The sequence below is a fragment of the Leiobunum rupestre genome, chromosome 2, assembly GCF_980474605.1.
Source record: "Leiobunum rupestre chromosome 2, qqLeiRupe1.1.hap1, whole genome shotgun sequence".
NCBI lineage: Eukaryota > Metazoa > Arthropoda > Arachnida > Opiliones > Sclerosomatidae > Leiobunum > Leiobunum rupestre.
Window position 1 is genome coordinate 54,231,809 of NC_143385.1, and position 12,324 is coordinate 54,244,132.

The 12,324-nt window shown below is 38.0% G+C and overlaps 2 protein-coding genes across 2 annotated transcripts in view; one reads left to right on the plus strand and one right to left on the minus strand.

Annotated features, from left to right (window-relative positions):
- LOC149958410 (ras-related and estrogen-regulated growth inhibitor-like protein) overlaps positions 1-12,324 on the plus strand; it is a 319,784-nt gene that overhangs the window by 135,420 nt on the left and 172,040 nt on the right. The gene's annotated exons all lie outside the window — the stretch shown is intronic.
- The window catches only part of LOC149958411 (uncharacterized), a 218,509-nt gene that overhangs the window by 89,336 nt on the left and 116,849 nt on the right, over positions 1-12,324 (minus strand). The gene's annotated exons all lie outside the window — the stretch shown is intronic.

Here is a 12,324-nt window from a genome sequence, read left to right on the forward strand (position 1 = left end):
GGATCCGTATATACGTGTGCAGAACGTTGAAATTTGATACTTATACACTCGGCGTAAATCGTGTGTTTTGAAACGAATTAAAAACGTTCCGAATAGGTTTAAGAGACCACGTGGTTAAACTAGTGTTAATACGGACGTGTTATAAATGCCCTTCTCTAGTTTCATTATGCACGATTCGCTGTTGGGATCCGTATATACGTGTGCAGAACGTTGAAATTTGATACTTATACACTCGGCGTAAATCGTGTGTTTTGAAACGAATTAAAAACGTTCCGAATAGGTTTTAGAGACCACGTGGTTAAACTAGTGTTAATACGGACGTGTCATAAATGCCCTTCTCTAGTTTCATTATGCACGATTCGCTGTTGGGATCCGTATATACGTGTGCAGAACGTTGAAATTTGATACTTATACACTCGGCGTAAATCGTGTGTTTTGAAACGAATTAAAAACGTTCCGAATAGGTTTTAGAGACCACGTGGTTAAATTAGTTTTAATACGGACGTGTCATAAATGCCCTTCTCTTGTTTCATTATGCACGATTCGCTGTTGGGATCCGTATATACGTGTGCAGAACGTTGAAATTTGATACTTATACACTCGGCGTAAATCGTGTGTTTTGAAACGAATTAAAAACGTTCCGAATAGGTTTTAGAGACCACGTGGTTAAATTAGTGTTAAGACGGACGTGTCATAAATGCCCTTCTCTAGTTTCATTATGCACGATTCGCTGTTGGGATCCGTATATACGTGTGCAGAACGTTGAAATTTGATACTTATACACTCGGCGTAAATCGTGTGTTTTGAAACGAATTAAAAACGTTCCGAATAGGTTTTAGAGACCACGTGGTTAAACTAGTGTTAATACGGACGTGTCATAAATGCCCTTCTCTAGTTTCATTATGCACGATTCGCTGTTGGGATCCGTATATACGTGTGCAGAACGTTGAAATTTGATACTTATACACTCGGCGTAAATCGTGTGTTTTGAAACGAATTAAAAACGTTCCGAATAGGTTTTAGAGACCACGTGGTTAAACTAGTGTTAATACGGACGTGTCATAAATGCCCTTCTCTAGTTTCATTATGCACGATTCGCTGTTGGGATCCGTATATACGTGTGCAGAACGTTGAAATTTGATACTTATACACTCGGCGTAAATCGTGTGTTTTGAAACGAATTAAAAACGTTCCGAATAGGTTTTAGAGACCACGTGGTTAAATTAGTGTTAATACGGACGTGTCATAAATGCCCTTCTCTAGTTTCATTATACACGATTCGCTGTTGGGATCCGTATATACGTGTGCAGAACGTTGAAATTTGATACTTATACACTCGGCGTAAATCGTGTGTTTTGAAACGAATTAAAAACGTTCCGAATAGGTTTTAGAGACCACGTGGTTAAACTAGTGTTAATACGGACGTGTCATAAATGCCCTTCTCTAGTTTCATTATGCACGATTCGCTGTTGGGATCCGTATATACGTGTGCAGAACGTTGAAATTTGATACTTATACACTCGGCGTAAATCGTGTGTTTTGAAACGAATTAAAAACGTTCCGAATAGGTTTAAGAGACCACGTGGTTATACTAGTGTTAATACGGACGTGTCATAAATGCCCTTCTCTAGTTTCATTATGCACGATTCGCTGTTGGGATCCGTATATACGTGTGCAGAACGTTGAAATTTGATACTTATACACTCGGCGTAAATCGTGTGTTTTGAAACGAATTAAAAACGTTCCGAATAGGTTTTAGAGACCACGTGGTTAAATTAGTGTTAATACGGACGTGTCATAAATGCCCTTCTCTAGTTTCATTATGCACGATTCGCTGTTGGGATCCGTATATACGTGTGCAGAACGTTGAAATTTGATACTTATACACTCGGCGTAAATCGTGTGTTTTGAAACGAATTAAAAACGTTCCGAATAGGTTTTAGAGACCACGTGGTTAAACTAGTGTTAATACGGACGTGTCATAAATGCCCTTCTCTAGTTTCATTATGCACGATTCGCTGTTGGGATCCGTATATACGTGTGCAGAACCTTGAAATTTGATACTTATACACTCGGCGTAAATCGTGTGTTTTGAAACGAATTAAAAACGTTCCGAATAGGTTTTAGAGACCACGTGGTTAAATTAGTGTTAATACGGACGTGTCATAAATGACCTTCTCTAGTTTCATTATACACGATTCGCTGTTGGGATCCGTATATACGTGTGCAGAACGTTGAAATTTGATACTTATACACTCGGCGTAAATCGTGTGTTTTGAAACGAATTAAAAACGTTCCGAATAGGTTTTAGAGACCACGTGGTTAAACTAGTGTTAATACGGACGTGTCATAAATGCCCTTCTCTAGTTTCATTATGCACGATTCGCTGTTGGGATCCGTATATACGTGTGCAGAACGTTGAAATTTGATACTTATACACTCGGCGTAAATCGTGTGTTTTGAAACGAATTAAAAACGTTCCGAATAGGTTTTAGAGACCACGTGGTTAAACTAGTGTTAATACGGACGTGTCATAAATGCCCTTCTCTAGTTTCATTATGCACGATTCGCTGTTGGGATCCGTATATACGTGTGCAGAACGTTGAAATTTGATACTTATACACTCGGCGTAAATCGTGTGTTTTGAAACGAATTAAAAACGTTCCGAATAGGTTTTAGAGACCACGTGGTTAAACTAGTGTTAATACGGACGTGTCATAAATGCCCTTCTCTAGTTTCATTATGCACGATTCGCTGTTGGGATCCGCATATACGTGTGCAGAACGTTGAAATTTGATACTTATACACTCGGCGTAAATCGTGTGTTTTGAAACGAATTAAAAACGTTCCGAATAGGTTTAAGAGACCACGTGGTTATACTAGTGTTAATACGGACGTGTCATAAATGCCCTTCTCTAGTTTCATTATGCACGATTCGCTGTTGGGATCCGTATATACGTGTGCAGAACGTTGAAATTTGATACTTATACACTCGGCGTAAATCGTGTGTTTTGAAACGAATTAAAAACGTTCCGAATAGGTTTTAGAGACCACGTGGTTAAATTAGTGTTAATACGGACGTGTCATAAATGCCCTTCTCTAGTTTCATTATGCACGATTCGCTGTTGGGATCCGTATATACGTGTGCAGAACGTTGAAATTTGATACTTATACACTCGGCGTAAATCGTGTGTTTTGAAACGAATTAAAAACGTTCCGAATAGGTTTTAGAGACCACGTGGTTAAACTAGTGTTAATACGGACGTGTCATAAATGCCCTTCTCTAGTTTCATTATGCACGATTCGCTGTTGGGATCCGTATATACGTGTGCAGAACCTTGAAATTTGATACTTATACACTCGGCGTAAATCGTGTGTTTTGAAACGAATTAAAAACGTTCCGAATAGGTTTTAGAGACCACGTGGTTAAATTAGTGTTAATACGGACGTGTCATAAATGACCTTCTCTAGTTTCATTATACACGATTCGCTGTTGGGATCCGTATATACGTGTGCAGAACGTTGAAATTTGATACTTATACACTCGGCGTAAATCGTGTGTTTTGAAACGAATTAAAAACGTTCCGAATAGGTTTTAGAGACCACGTGGTTAAACTAGTGTTAATACGGACGTGTCATAAATGCCCTTCTCTAGTTTCATTATGCACGATTCGCTGTTGGGATCCGTATATACGTGTGCAGAACGTTGAAATTTGATACTTATACACTCGGCGTAAATCTTGTGTTTTGAAACGAATTAAAAACGTTCCGAATAGGTTTTAGAGACCACGTGGTTAAACTAGTGTTAATACGGACGTGTCATAAATGCCCTTCTCTAGTTTCATTATGCACGATTCGCTGTTGGGATCCGTATATACGTGTGCAGAACGTTGAAATTTGATACTTATACACTCGGCGTAAATCGTGTGTTTTGAAACGAATTAAAAACGTTCCGAATAGGTTTTAGAGACCACGTGGTTAAACTAGTGTTAATACGGACGTGTCATAAATGCCCTTCTCTAGTTTCATTATGCACGATTCGCTGTTGGGATCCGTATATACGTGTGCAGAACGTTGAAATTTGATACTTATACACTCGGCGTAAATCGTGTGTTTTGAAACGAATTAAAAACGTTCCGAATAGGTTTAAGAGACCACGTGGTTATACTAGTGTTAATACGGACGTGTCATAAATGCCCTTCTCTAGTTTCATTATGCACGATTCGCTGTTGGGATCCGTATATACGTGTGCAGAACGTTGAAATTTGATACTTATACACTCGGCGTAAATCGTGTGTTTTGAAACGAATTAAAAACGTTCCGAATAGGTTTTAGAGACCACGTGGTTAAATTAGTGTTAATACGGACGTGTCATAAATGCCCTTCTCTAGTTTCATTATGCACGATTCGCTGTTGGGATCCGTATATACGTGTGCAGAACGTTGAAATTTGATACTTATACACTCGGCGTAAATCGTGTGTTTTGAAACGAATTAAAAACGTTCCGAATAGGTTTTAGAGACCACGTGGTTAAACTAGTGTTAATACGGACGTGTCATAAATGCCCTTCTCTAGTTTCATTATGCACGATTCGCTGTTGGGATCCGTATATACGTGTGCAGAACGTTGAAATTTGATACTTATACACTCGGCGTAAATCGTGTGTTTTGAAACGAATTAAAAACGTTCCGAATAGGTTTTATAGACCACGTGGTTAAACTAGTGTTAATACGGACGTGTCATAAATGCCCTTCTCTAGTTTCATTATGCACGATTCGCTGTTGGGATCCGTATATACGTGTGCAGAACGTTGAAATTTGATACTTATACACTCGGCGTAAATCGTGTGTTTTGAAACGAATTAAAAACGTTCCGAATAGGTTTTAGAGACCACGTGGTTAAATTAGTGTTAATACGGACGTGTCATAAATGCCCTTCTCTAGTTTCATTATGCACGATTCGCTGTTGGGATCCGTATATACGTGTGCAGAACGTTGAAATTTGATACTTATACACTCGGCGTAAATCGTGTGTTTTGAAACGAATTAAAAACGTTCCGAATAGGTTTTAGAGACCACGTGGTTAAACTAGTGTTAATACGGACGTGTCATAAATGCCCTTCTCTAGTTTCATTATGCACGATTCGCTGTTGGGATCCGTATATACGTGTGCAGAACGTTGAAATTTGATACTTATACACTCGGCGTAAATCGTGTGTTTTGAAACGAATTAAAAACGTTCCGAATAGGTTTTAGAGACCACGTGGTTAAATTAGTGTTAATACGGACGTGTCATAAATGCCCTTCTCTAGTTTCATTATGCACGATTCGCTGTTGGGATCCGTATATACGTGTGCAGAACGTTGAAATTTGATACTTATACACTCGGCGTAAATCGTGTGTTTTGAAACGAATTAAAAACGTTCCGAATAGGTTTTAGAGACCACGTGGTTAAACTAGTGTTAATACGGACGTGTCATAAATGCCCTTCTCTAGTTTCATTATGCACGATTCGCTGTTGGGATCCGTATATACGTGTGCAGAACGTTGAAATTTGATACTTATACACTCGGCGTAAATCGTGTGTTTTGAAACGAATTAAAAACGTTCCGAATAGGTTTTAGAGACCACGTGGTTAAATTAGTGTTAATACGGACGTGTCATAAATGCCCTTCTCTAGTTTCATTATACACGATTCGCTGTTGGGATCCGTATATACGTGTGCAGAACGTTGAAATTTGATACTTATACACTCGGCGTAAATCGTGTGTTTTGAAACGAATTAAAAACGTTCCGAATAGGTTTTAGAGACCACGTGGTTAAACTAGTGTTAATACGGACGTGTCATAAATGCCCTTCTCTAGTTTCATTATGCACGATTCGCTGTTGGGATCCGTATATACGTGTGCAGAACGTTGAAATTTGATACTTATACACTCGGCGTAAATCGTGTGTTTTGAAACGAATTAAAAACGTTCCGAATAGGTTTAAGAGACCACGTGGTTATACTAGTGTTAATACGGACGTGTCATAAATGCCCTTCTCTAGTTTCATTATGCACGATTCGCTGTTGGGATCCGTATATACGTGTGCAGAACGTTGAAATTTGATACTTATACACTCGGCGTAAATCGTGTGTTTTGAAACGAATTAAAAACGTTCCGAATAGGTTTTAGAGACCACGTGGTTAAATTAGTGTTAATACGGACGTGTCATAAATGCCCTTCTCTAGTTTCATTATGCACGATTCGCTGTTGGGATCCGTATATACGTGTGCAGAACGTTGAAATTTGATACTTATACACTCGGCGTAAATCGTGTGTTTTGAAACGAATTAAAAACGTTCCGAATAGGTTTTAGAGACCACGTGGTTAAACTAGTGTTAATACGGACGTGTCATAAATGCCCTTCTCTAGTTTCATTATGCACGATTCGCTGTTGGGATCCGTATATACGTGTGCAGAACGTTGAAATTTGATACTTATACACTCGGCGTAAATCGTGTGTTTTGAAACGAATTAAAAACGTTCCGAATAGGTTTTAGAGACCACGTGGTTAAATTAGTGTTAATACGGACGTGTCATAAATGACCTTCTCTAGTTTCATTATACACGATTCGCTGTTGGGATCCGTATATACGTGTGCAGAACGTTGAAATTTGATACTTATACACTCGGCGTAAATCGTGTGTTTTGAAACGAATTAAAAACGTTCCGAATAGGTTTTAGAGACCACGTGGTTAAACTAGTGTTAATACGGACGTGTCATAAATGCCCTTCTCTAGTTTCATTATGCACGATTCGCTGTTGGGATCCGTATATACGTGTGCAGAACGTTGAAATTTGATACTTATACACTCGGCGTAAATCGTGTGTTTTGAAACGAATTAAAAACGTTCCGAATAGGTTTAAGAGACCACGTGGTTATACTAGTGTTAATACGGACGTGTCATAAATGCCCTTCTCTAGTTTCATTATGAACGATTCGCTGTTGGGATCCGTATATACGTGTGCAGAACGTTGAAATTTGATACTTATACACTCGGCGTAAATCGTGTGTTTTGAAACGAATTAAAAACGTTCCGAATAGGTTTTAGAGACCACGTGGTTAAATTAGTTTTAATACGGACGTGTCATAAATGCCCTTCTCTAGTTTCATTATGCACGATTCGCTGTTGGGATCCGTATATACGTGTGCAGAACGTTGAAATTTGATACTTATACACTCGGCGTAAATCGTGTGTTTTGAAACGAATTAAAAACGTTCCGAATAGGTTTTAGAGACCACGTGGTTAAATTAGTGTTAATACGGACGTGTCATAAATGCCCTTCTCTAGTTTCATTATGCACGATTCGCTGTTGGGATCCGTATATACGTGTGCAGAACGTTGAAATTTGATACTTATACACTCGGCGTAAATCGTGTGTTTTGAAACGAATTAAAAACGTTCCGAATAGGTTTTAGAGACCACGTGGTTAAACTAGTGTTAATACGGACGTGTCATAAATGCCCTTCTCTAGTTTCATTATGCACGTTTCGCTGTTGGGATCCGTATATACGTGTGCAGAACGTTGAAATTTGATACTTATACACTCGGCGTAAATCGTGTGTTTTGAAACGAATTAAAAACGTTCCGAATAGGTTTTATAGACCACGTGGTTAAACTAGTGTTAATACGGACGTGTCATAAATGCCCTTCTCTAGTTTCATTATGCACGATTCGCTGTTGGGATCCGTATATACGTGTGCAGAACGTTGAAATTTGATACTTATACACTCGGCGTAAATCGTGTGTTTTGAAACGAATTAAAAACGTTCCGAATAGGTTTTAGAGACCACGTGGTTAAATTAGTGTTAATACGGACGTGTCATAAATGCCCTTCTCTAGTTTCATTATGCACGATTCGCTGTTGGGATCCGTATATACGTGTGCAGAACGTTGAAATTTGATACTTATACACTCGGCGTAAATCGTGTGTTTTGAAACGAATTAAAAACGTTCCGAATAGGTTTTAGAGACCACGTGGTTAAACTAGTGTTAATACGGACGTGTCATAAATGCCCTTCTCTAGTTTCATTATGCACGATTCGCTGTTGGGATCCGTATATACGTTTGCAGAACGTTGAAATTTGATACTTATACACTCGGCGTAAATCGTGTGTTTTGAAACGAATTATAAAACGTTCTTAATAGGTTTTAGAGACCACGTGGTTAAACTAGTGTTAATACGGACGTGTCATAAATGCCCTTCTCTAGTTTCATTATGCACGATTCGCTGTTGGTATCCGTATATACGTGTGCAGAACGTTGAAATTTGATACTTATACACTCGGCGTAAATCGTGTATTCCATGCACGAATCGTTCTGCGTTTGTCTTAGTAATTTATCCTAAAAATAAACGGCCAAATAATTTAACTTTGCACAAGAAAAGCTAATTACGGCACTAAATTCAACTCACTTCACGGCGTACGATAGTTAATCTAGAAAGCCTATTATACCAAGTTTTATCACGATGACACGATCGCTATAGTAATATCACCGTAAATGTAATAGTATTCACTCTACTTTGGTATTCTAATGGAAAAATTACTCTGTCGTAAATCTAACAATAAAATCGCGAGGTGAACGACTAGTTATATTAAATATTACATCTCTATCAAAAATCAGAAATATTATTTTAATGAAGTGAATTAATATCTTCGAAATAAACAATAATTTAAATTTAGTAATCTGGCGCTGAAGATAACACTCGCATTTGTTTAACGCTATTAGGTGTTCTCATTCTTTTCCCGACAGATCGTCCTCATTACACTACTGAATATTTTGAGCGTAAGTTTTATTATTTTTGAACGTATCTGGTTTTTGTGGATATATTTTCATCTAGTGAAAAATAGCTACCAATATTTTCCCTCGCCAATTCACAATGGAAGAACAGAAATAACCCAGTAGAATGGGTAGATTTATTATTGGGATTACTCGTGCAAAGTATCTTTAGCGGGAAATACAGTTTGCTAAAAAACAGTTATAGCAAACCCGTTTCGGGTCGAATTCTTTCATATTTTATATTGTTTCTGTACTCAGGGTGGCCCCGAAGGTAGCTTCTTCCCATTTATTTAATATCAATAATTTTTAAAAAAAAAATAATATATTTGTTGAGCGAATCAATTCTCCTCCAGTTTTATTCCCTTCGGTGCACCGAGAATATTATTATTATTATTTTTGTTTTTTCAGTTTATGACGTCTTTTATTTCAATTTTGTTTAAAGTCTTACACTTTTTAAGTAAAATTTTTTACATATTTTAAATTAAAAGTTTTACATATTTTAAGTTAAAAGTTTTACATATTTTAATAAAAGTTTTACACTTTTTAAGTTAATACTTTTATCTATTGACTAGAAAGTATTAAAAGTTTAAATTTGTCCAAATCCAGTAATTTTTTTCATTTAGATAGAAGCTAGTATCAAATTTTCGTATTATTGTTTAATTGTAGTTGAGAAATTTTATAGTTATTTTACATTTGAAGTAAATATGTACGGGTCGGATCGTTACATTTTGGGGTCGGGGTTTTTTTAAGTCGGGTTTTCCAAATCCAATAAAAAATTAATAAACGGCCGAGCGCGCGCTTAGAACAAAGAAAGATTCTCAACGATGTTGGATTTCGCCCTTAAGTTGGTTTTTAGGTTATCGAGGTAGGTTAAAATTATATTTTCTTGACAATTTTTAAATGGCGCAAATTCAATTCCTAGGATTTTTAATTTTTCATTAGACCAAATGAGATCTAACGGTGTTTCGGTTCTATTAAACCAATCTCCCAGCCATAATCCGTTGCTCTTTTGCATGTTAAAACGCGCGTTACTGACGTTGCAGTAACGTGAGATCTCATTCTTAAGAATGGTAAAGCCTTCATTCTTAGATATAAAGATGTTTAGATCATGAGCGAAGCCAAGGTAGACGAGGGCAGTGGATAGTATTGGAGGTCTAAAGCTGAAGTCGGCTAGGGTTTCTCTACAGTGGCACAAGAAAGGTTCTAACGAAAGTATAAATAGTAGGTTGGAGAGAGGGTCTCCTTGTCTAATGCCCGATTTAACTAGAAATTTTGAGGTAAGTGAACCATTTATTTTAAGACGCGCCGCCGCGTTGTTGTAGCTCATTTGTATATATTGGAGGAGATGTCCGGAGATTGCAATATGAGAGAGGTCTACTCGATCAAATGCTTTCGCCTGATCGAGCGAGTCGCCAACTCTTGATTTTGATTGTCAGATATATAGTCAAGAATGCCTCTCATGCTATTTATGTTACTATGAATGGTTCTATTGGGTAGCGAAGAAGTTGGATTTTCATGTATGATTTGTTGTAGGCTTGGTGATAGTTTATTGGAGAAGCACTTAGAAAGCAGTTTACTGTCATTATTTTGTAAATAAATGTGCTACACTTATTTATTACCTCTGGCCATACACGACTTCGATAAATAAGTGTCACACGTATTTATTACTTTCGGTTAAAAAAACCCGGCGAGGCAAACTTATTCTTAATTGTAACAAACATTTCAAAAGCCAAACTATTCTGAAATTAAACTTTTTGGTGACGACCTAGGAGCAAAAAATACAAGGAGAACGCAGCTAGCCTTTGAATACACTATCGCAGTGTTGTGTACAATTACATTGGACGAACCCTTACGCTGAACGTTTTATTATTATTCGAGCAACAAACACAGCACCCCAAACAAGGATAATGCAACCTTTAGAAAGTCGTTAATTTTCTTGTGTACAGTTTTTAGTTCCACATCGAGATATATATATATATATATATATATATATCGAAGTGGGACTATTGCTATGGATGGATTGTCGTTAAGTGTTGTAGTTTGTTTTGGAAAAGCGACGGCACGGTAGATGGAGCTGCGAAAAATAAATTAAATAAATTATTTTATTGGCGGCGCCGGGACCCGAACCCAGATAGCCGCTAGCCGCGTTATCTCTAATATTGACGAATTTACCAACCTAGCCACGCCCCTCTGCGCAGATTTTACCCGGAACTTCTAGTGGTTTTTGGCAACTTGGGGGATTTGTCTAGTTAAGTTGTCGCAATTCTCGTTCCTTTTTCCGGGTTTTTTTACGTATATTTACGGCGTTTTAGGGTGAAGTTAACCTCAAACTTCGCCTCCCCCTGCCCCAATTTCGACCCCCCTTATCGAAACCGTGTATGGTCAGAAGTAATAAATAAGTGTGGCACTTTCTTATCGAAACCATGTGTGGTCAGAAGTAATAAGTAAGTGTGACACTTTCTTATCGACACGGTGTATGGTCAGAAGTAATAAGTAAGTGTGGCACTTTCTTATCGAAACCGTGTATGGTCAGAAGTAATAAATAAGTGTGGCACTTCCTTATCGAAACCGTGTAGGGTCAGAAGTAATAAATAAGTGTGGCACTTCCTTATCGAAACCGTGTATGGACAGAAGTAATAAATAAGTGTGGCACTTTCTTATCGAAGTCGTTTATGTGTGGCACAAAATAATATTATCGCCTTCTTGGCGAACTTTTATAGTTTGTATAGTTGGTCCAGATATTTGGTGTCATTCGATAGAACTCTTTGACGCGCACGCAGTGCCGATAATTTCCGCCCCCTCCGACCAACCCCCTTAAAGGGAGAGTGATCGAAAAAAACAATTTGGTCTCATAGAACAATAAAAGTAAAATATTGGATCGTCTTCGCTAGCGTCTACTTGAAAGAGTGAGACCAAAAAATCTGAAGTAGTCGAACTTAGGGCGTGTTGCAAAATCCTGCTTTGCTAGAATCAAACATGTTAAATTCAATGGGCTAGCACTTTGGCTAGGGCTTTGGCAACAGGCCCTTAAGCTGAAAAGTATGCGACCATAGGGACAGAATCTCCGTCTTCCCATATTCTTAGTACATAAATACATTCTTGCAATAATATGATTAATGCAGTTGTTAATAATCAATGTTAAATATCTGCTCTAAGAAAATACTAATTTAATCACCGAGATAATATAAAATCACATGGCCTCAACAGCTTTTGTATTGGTTTGCCCACCCGGGTATCTTGAGAGTGGGCGGTGGCCACTCTTGAACATAGGATGGCAATTTATATATCAAACGATAAGAAATCACGTAGCCTCAACAGTTTTTGTATTAGTTTGCCTACCTGTGTCTACTAAGGGTGTATGGGTTTGCCCACTCGAATACACGGATCTGGAACTAATATTACGGCCTGGGCCGACTTGTTATTGGTTAGACGCTTTAGCGCCTGCTGCCGTCGGAAGGGGAAAATTCGGAAATTGTCATCCCCCTGCTTGTAAAACTTTCA